We start from the raw sequence: 8571 nt of genomic DNA on the forward strand, positions 1-8571 counted from the left end.
CACAACATGACTAATGTGGAAATATTGTTAACATGATTGCACACATATAACCTATATCAGATTGCTTGGGATGGGAAGGGAGATGGGAGGGTGGGGGAAAAGATTTGGAACTTCACATCTTATAAAAAATGAATGTTGAAAACTTAAAAAATATAATCATTCATTCTTGAAATAAACCAGTTTTGGGATGTCCCAATCCAAATGTAAAGGATTTCTGAAAGGGAATTAGGGAATTGCCTTTGATGAGGATATAGGAATGGGGGATCAGAAAAAATTTCTCCCCCACACTCCCATTGATGATGTAGCCACCTTGTAAATTTCACGAAGTCAGAAAATCTGGAGTTCCCACTGGGGTTAGTATCAGTGTCTACCAGATCCAGTAGCAATGTCCTCAGAGTCCCACTAAACTGATGGCAGCATCTGCCTCAGGAGCTTAGAGAGGGATACCACAGAGTAAATCTAAACACACTGAGAAAGATATCTTTGAAACTCTACAAATGCCCTTAGAGCACAGCAGAGAACAACACCTATGACTTCATGAGATATCCATAGAGAAAGAAAAGAATTTCATGTAACCAGCAGCTGTTAATTTATTGTTTGGTCACATGTGCATTCTACATTTAGGCCTATTCTCCCCTGGAACCTTGTGGGTAAAAGAGGAGATTGTAGCTCTTCAATTTGGAGAGATGTCTCTTTAACAACTATTCTTAATGGAAAATAAATACCTTTTCTAAAAAGAAATTTTGTTTCGCTGATAATCAATGGAGAGTACAGCAGAGGGGGCTTGTAAGCAACAGTATTAAAAAAAAAAACAACTAGCTTCTAAGGGCTACTCCTAAAACCTTGAGAGAGAGTAGAAATTAGCTGCCTCGGGGGACCCAGCGTACCAATGCAAGTGAGAGGTTGAGATGTAGCTCTGGAAGGGATGTTATACACAGAAATATTTTTCTGATAAAGGTCCTTTGATCTAATCTAAATTACAGTTTTAAGATTCATAGGAATATGTTATTTTAGGGAGGTGCTAATCTAGTCAGATTTTACTCTCCTCCATATTTCACTGTGTATCAACCCTGAAAATATTCTTGTCTGATATAGAGTCATTCTATCTAACAAAATGATTAATTTCATGATAGTATACACTACAAATATTGCATAGGGATAACAAGGGAGCTTTGGGGGTCTCATTCTCTAGAGATTTTTAAGGAAAGAAAGAAATTAATAGTCTCATCTTGAATACTTGACTTCTTGTTTCCTTTAAATTAATAAATAATATTTTGTTAAGTGCCTACAGTGTGATGCAGACTCTGATGAGCACTCAGGGTACAAAAAGAAGCAAAAGATGGTCTCTACCCTCTGGGAGCTCACAGTTTAATACTTGACAGCTAACATTTATAAAGCACTTATTATGTGCCAGGCACTGTGCTAAGTGTTTTTCAATTATTAACTCATTTGATCCTTTTGACAACCCTGGGAGGGAAGTGCTATTATGACCCCCATTTTATAGCTAAGGAAACTGAGGCAAACAGAAGTTTAGTGACTTTCATAGGGTAATATAGCTAGGAAGTGTCTAAGATGGGATTTGAACTCCCATCTTCCTTACTGCAGGACCAGCACTTTATCTCTTCTGCCATTGGCACAATTGCATTGTAGATCTGCTACTCATAGGCTTCAGTTATTGATAATATTGGAAAGTAGTTAGTGTGGATTATCTCCAGCCACAGAGAAATTAAAGATATTTGACTTTAAAATGGATGAATGTACACACAAACATACACACACACAATCATACATACATACATACATACAAATATGCATGCATATATACAGGTGTGCAAATATAACATATAGTATTGCATGTTTATGCTAAAAATATTTGTGGTACTGGAGAGGATGATGACAAAGTATATGCACAGAACATTCTGATTTCTAAACCATTTTTCTAAAGAAAACCTACTTTATTGAGTGTGTAGCATGAGAATTATTATGCTTTTAAAGATGAGGAAATGGAAGGTCAGAGATAACGTATGTTGCCTTTACCCAGGAACTCAGGGCAGACACTCCTTGGCATGGATGCTACAGTTTGCTTCTTCCTTCTTTGTGCTAAGTCCTCTTTCAAACACTCCATCCTTCCTGGCCCATTGGACCTGCTTAGAGTATGTAAAAAGGAGTTAGCATTTCCCACACGTGGACCATATAAGTGTTGTTTATTAAGAGTAGCAGGAAGGGCCTTTTGGCTGAGTTGTAGAGAGTGGAAAGTAGAGTAAAGCACAGGAATTCTGGGATAATAAATTGAAGCCAGATTGTGAATGGTGTTACATGCTAGATAGAGAAATTGATATTTGGCCCTAGAGGTAGCAAGGTGCTGCCAGAGTGCAATGAATAATGGAATCAACTGGTCAGACCTGCGTTTCAGGACAATCAATTTTTGTAGGTACACTATGGATTGAATAGGGAAGAAGCTTGAGTCAAGGAGACCAATTAATAGGTTATTTTAATAGTATAGGAAAGAGGTTGAGGGAATTGTAGGAACTGAGTAAACCACACTGACTATTCAATTATAGGTCTAGTCCAATTTCTGTCTTGTGAGGAAATTTCTTTCAATTATGGGCATTGTGAGTAAACTTTACTGCATTGTTTCAATCTAGTCCTGTGAGGCTAGGTAGCTGGCTCACCTCTACCTGCTGTTTAGAGAACCTTAACTAAGGACCTAGGTTATGCTGACCAGAAAACTAGTCAGATCCAAAGACTGATGCAAAGAGTTTTCTCACAATTGTATATCTCAAGGAATCCATACGTCTTATCTGAAAACTGGCCCTGTAATGGTCAGTTATTGTTTCCATCTTCCTTTGATTGAAAACAGGCACTTGCAAGGATTGGGATACCTGTTTTTCTGATTTTAGGAAACTGTCTGTTTGCTCTTCCCCTCTCAACTCAGAAAGTCCTTAATTTTTCCTCCAAGTAGAAATCAGATTACCTAATTATACATTCTGTTTTGTATCTTGCTTATTATTATAAATTAATGTATAAAAATCTATTCTCCTCCTCCCCCTGCCACATATTAAGAGTCCAGTGCCAAGCTGAGGATGCCTGTCCCAATTTGTTATGCAATTGGCATGTATGGCTTAGTACATCAATATGTTTCTAAGCTCAAACATTATTTCCTCAGTTTTTTTTTTCAGATTCCACCCAACACTAGATGCTGATGCTCTTAACTCGTACATGTGTGAGTAGAGCGGAATAGTGTATGTGTGAGTAGGGAGCCACACAAAGGTATGTCAGCTGTTGTGAAAGCAGGAATGACAAAATTGGGTGACATAAGGGGTGAATGCGAGTGCTAAGTTGAGGAAGACTGAGATTGGCCACCTGGCTGACAGGGAGGATGGTGGCAATCTCAATAGAAATAGGGAATTCAGAACAGAGAATGATTTGTAGAAAAATGTGATTATTTCTATCTTGTCCATGTTAAGTTTGAGAACCTTATACAACATACAGTTCAAAATGTCTAATAGGAAGCTAGTGATACAGAATTGGAGCTCAGGAGATGCATCGTGTGGCTGGTGCCTGACTCTGAGATTGTCTGCACTTCATTCTGTTTGTACATAGCTCTTGCCACATTGCGTCCCTGTGTAGATTGTTAGCTCCCTGAAACCATGGTTATTTTTGTCATTCGTTGTGTCCCTTAGAGACCATTCCAGTACCTGGCCCACATTCGGCACTTAATTTGTACTTGTTCATTTGACATGACTTGACAAGATATATGGATGTGGCAGTTTTCTGAATAGAGATAATAATGAAAGCTCATGTGAATTGAAGAGATCACCAGGAGAATGTAGAGAGAGAAGGTTACCCCTTGAGGAGAAGCCCAATTACAGGTTGGATAAGTATAATTATCTGACAACTGAAACTAGAAAGAAATAGTCATGTGAGGAGGAGGAGAAAAAAAGACAGCAAGTTCTTGAAAAGTCATTGGCTATGGTGATTAAGTATTATTATTAACTTTGGAGAGAAAAAAAATAAGAGAGAAGCCTAGAATAAAAACACTGCATTGAAAATGTACATATGAAAAATTAAGATTTAGTTATTCAGGATGCCCATCAGAACACAAATTAATGTGTTTTCCCACCAAAAGACAAGTCTGACTTCTACATTTCTTTTGTCTCTCACCATGACTTTATACTCTCATTTTAAAATGTACAAACAAAATATTAAATTGCTTTTAACTGAGCTGGTTGTCATAATAAATTTAATATTTTACTAAGACTGTGGTTCTGCCCAACTGTCCTACCTTATCAACATTTCTTTATTGGCCTGAATATAATGAGATGACTTGGATGATTAAATGTCAAATAGAAACTTAATAATGCCAAGGGTATGGAAACGAAATCTAGAAATTCAAGAATTGCTTTAAAATCATTGTTCTTGTCATAAAAGGAACCATTTGGGGAAGGGGCAAAAGTATTTTTCCTTCCATTGTAGGTGATTTACAAAATGAAAAGAAGAATTTTAATAGATATGTGATCTCACCAATTTGGTCATTCCTCAAAGGTTACAAACTGCAACCCCTCCTTGCCTGCCCAGCCTTCCTGACTAAGCCTGCCACATAGAGGGGGTCTGCCAAACACAATTACATCAGTATAGATTGCATGGCAGAAAGGTAAGCAAGGTTGGGTCACAATGAAAGAGGAGGAGGAGGTCAGGGTAGATTGCCTTCAGAATAATATGAAGCTTCTTCAATGATCCCAACCCTTGCTCAGAAACAAAAAAGTCATCCTTTTAATAAGTAGGCTGTGTACAGTTGTGAGGTATAGAATGAAATGAGCTACAAAGAATTGAGAATGAGTTTCATAAAAATCAATGGGGTGCTATACGGTGAATGAGTATAGGCTGTGATACATGCATGCATCAATCATTATTTCTTAAGCACCTACAGTGTTCCAGATACATATCACCAATAAGGAAATTTGAAGAAAAGGAGTAACATATGTCATCAGGAAAATGTCATCAGGAGAGCTAAGAAAGATGGTTACATTGTGAGGGCTAGCATTGAAAGGAGGGTAGGCCAAGTGCTCCACTAGGATCCTTGCCAAATGTATTTAAATTTTATAAAATATTCATTTGCTACAAATGACTAAGGCTTAGCAATCTTTAATTTGTTTTCATTTATAAATAGTGGTAGTCTAGGTAGAATTTGTCATTAGAATCATAGTGTAACATGAATGTGTCTGTTGACTCATCTAGAATAGAAATATAATATATGGATATGGCATCGAACATGGTACCTATATCCTTTTTCTATCACTTTCTGGTCATAATCACTCACGTAACCTATACTCATACTGGCAGATCTAGCATAATATTCCAGAGTGGGCAGAGGAGGTTGGCTTGCCATGGCTACCATGCTTCTATAATTCACTTATAGAGTTGTAGGGGTGACACTCGTGTTGAGAGGATAGACCTATTGCTCACCATTGTATCTGCTGAGCCCCCACTGGTAGGTTTTCCATTTACGCAAAGTAGTCACAATGATTCTTTTTTAAATGTGAAACACTAAACAAGAAGGCAAATGGAATATTAATGATCATATTAACTCAATAGGAGTCAAAAGTACAAATTGTCATAACATTTTATCAATAGAGAATACAAGAAAGAATACTTATTTACTCAATATAAGGTGGACGGCAAAATCAAGTACAAATAAAATAATAGTCTGCCTATTAATTAGGTCATATTCTTCCACCAATGCACTTTGTATTTGGAGAGTGAATGAACACAAGGACTTCAACAAGCCCAATTACACCCTAAACATGGGAGATGGTAGCACAAATACAAATAGACTGTAATGTCAGGCAGTTAACAAGCATTTAGTAAGAATCTCCTCTGTGCCAGACACGGTGCTAAGTATTGGGGATGTAAAAAAGGCAAAAGTGAGTTCCTGCTCTCGAGGAGCTCACAGTCAAAGCAGAGGTGCAAGGAGGCACCAATGTGAAAACAATTATGGAAGAGTGAGATAGAGAGAGAATAAATTGGAGATAACAAACAGAAGAAAAGAAGTAGCATTAATGAAAAGCAAGAAAAACTTTTCATAGAAGGTGAGGTTTTAGATGGGATTTGAGAGAAGCCAAGAAATCCAGGAGATAGAGATGAGGAAAATGTGGGCAAGAGCCGGTGTAAGTTCTTGGATTCTAGAGATGAAATATCTTGTGCTAAGAATATTAAGGAGGCCATGGTTAGCATATTGCAGGGTACATGAGGGAGGGAGTGTAGGAGTAAGACACAAGAAAACTGGAAAAGTAGGAGGAGTCCAGGTTGTAAAAGTCTTTGAATGCCAAATAGAGGATTTTATGTTCAATCTTCAAGGTGACAGGGAGTCTCGGGTTTTTATTGAATAATAGAAAGGTTAAATCTAGCAAATAACGAATAGCCCAGTTTCATTAGAATTTAATGTATGGCACAAAGATTCCTGTGAAATCAGATTAGAAAATTGGATTGAAGCCTGTGAGTGGAGAAATTTAAACCAAGACCAAAGAGCAATTTTTGGGCTTTCCTTCTAGGGAGGAACTATCTACAATAGTAGGCAATATGGGGAAATAAGAAAAGTACTCCAGGATCTATGAGTCTGCAAAGTGCTTTACCTTAAGATACTCCAGTCATGTCAAGTACCCCCAACATTGACTCATTCTTCTCATCTTTTTCAATGGGGTCATGCAAATTTTCCTGAGACAAACATACTATTCTGCTGTAATTCCTTTATTCTTACTGTCTGTACACTTTTATAGTGGTAGATAAAATACCTGCCTTCTGTAGCTGGCAAAAAGCACCAAAATGTCAGCTCATCTATAGTCTCTCTGAAAGCATCCTCAGCACAACTCCAGGAGCAGACAGGATGAGGATGATGTGCAACTCATGTCCCCACATATTTATCTCCCCTGCAAGGGCTCTATGTGTCAAACACATTTGGTTGCACACAGCTTGGGGATTATGAGCATTTGGTATAGTGACAGTTATTGAAAATGTACTTAAGTTTTTATAGGCCAGCGTTATATCTGGGCAATTGTCAGCAACAATTTTGTTGGTTATAATAATCTGGTTCCTAAAACATATAATATGTTGAATTCTGAAAGATATCATCAGAGATACATACTGTAACATGGGAATTTGTTGTCTGCCAGTTTGTGAAAGATCATGAGCAGCTGATGTGTAATCTTAGCCCTCCAATTGTGGATTGTTAGGTTTTCAGTGGCTTCCATTGTTCATATGGGCACGTGTATGCTAAGAGGAAGGACAGAATACCCACTGCCCATCTGCTGCACCTAGAGACTCAGAGTAGTTCTTCCTTCAGTCTCCAATAGGAAGAAAAAGTGGAAAAAGAGACAAGAGTGTGTGTGTGTGTGTGTGTGTGTGTGTGTGTGTGTGTGTGTGTAGATCTTTTTGTATGAGAATGTGGGAGTGACAAAGGACTTGGCTGCCTCTTAATGGGGGTGGGTGGAAGGGGAGGAAATATAGGCTTCATGATTTCCCTAAACATTGCTTCACCTTGATCAGTTTTACTGATCTTATTAAAAAAATATTGGCAGTTTTACCAAACAAAATCTAAGGAAAGCACAGGGACTAGATCTAATCAGATAACATTGGCCCAGGGAATTCTTCTTTGGGCAAGCTGCCTCTCACAATGCAGGCTGCTACCTTTCCTCCCTAAATCAGTCTTAGAGATTGGTGCAGAGAGGTCAGTGCCTCAAATTACACAGCTAGCATGTGTCAGACATAGGACTTGAAGCCAGTTCTGCCTTTCTCTGAGACCAGCTCATTATCCAATACCTCATACTGCTTTCCTCAAAAAAATATAAAAATAAAAAGTTTGTAATATATGTTATAGAGGAAATGATGTCCCATATTAAAGCCTCATTTGAAGTCAAGCAATTTTGAGAATATGTTCTCCTGCACTATTTGCAGGCACACTTGAGTGCCACAGATCACAGAGAATCATTAGTGAGGTCATCCTTTTAAAATCACATTTCTGCATCTACAGATGACTTCTCTCCCTCTCTGAAGAGGCTAGGATAACATGGCCTGCAAGACTGATTTTTTTAAAGACTGTCCATTTGAACATTCTATAGTTACAAGCTTGCAGGCTTCCCTGCCTCCTGATGGCACCAAGGCCCCAGTAGATAGTCTTTTACCTTCAGCAATCAGCTGGATGTCATATGACCCCATTCTTCATATTTGTCAGCACAATTTTCCAGAGAGGATTTAAAAATCTCGTGACAGCAATAAGCCTTTCCTTAAATATAAACATTCATTATTATGTTAGTATAATGGAAAGTGGCTAGAGTGAAAGATTTTTTGAGGAGTCTTGGCCATGTAGATCTAATGGCTCTAAGCAATCAGCATAACAGGCCCTCTAGTATGGATGTCCCAAAGTTCTGTGTCTTAGCTTCTCTGGGATATGGTTTCTGGAAGTTGAGCTGGGAGTGTGCATTAAGAATACTAGTGGCAGTGATGATGTGGAAGTATGACAGGAAGATGGCATGGATGAAAGATAGTCAAAAGCGTGGAGCCCCTTTCATGTAGAGA

This window comes from Phascolarctos cinereus, unplaced genomic scaffold (genome assembly GCF_003287225.1).
Source record: "Phascolarctos cinereus isolate Bilbo 61053 unplaced genomic scaffold, phaCin_HiC Scaffold_3;HRSCAF=262, whole genome shotgun sequence".
Lineage (NCBI taxonomy): Eukaryota > Metazoa > Chordata > Mammalia > Diprotodontia > Phascolarctidae > Phascolarctos > Phascolarctos cinereus.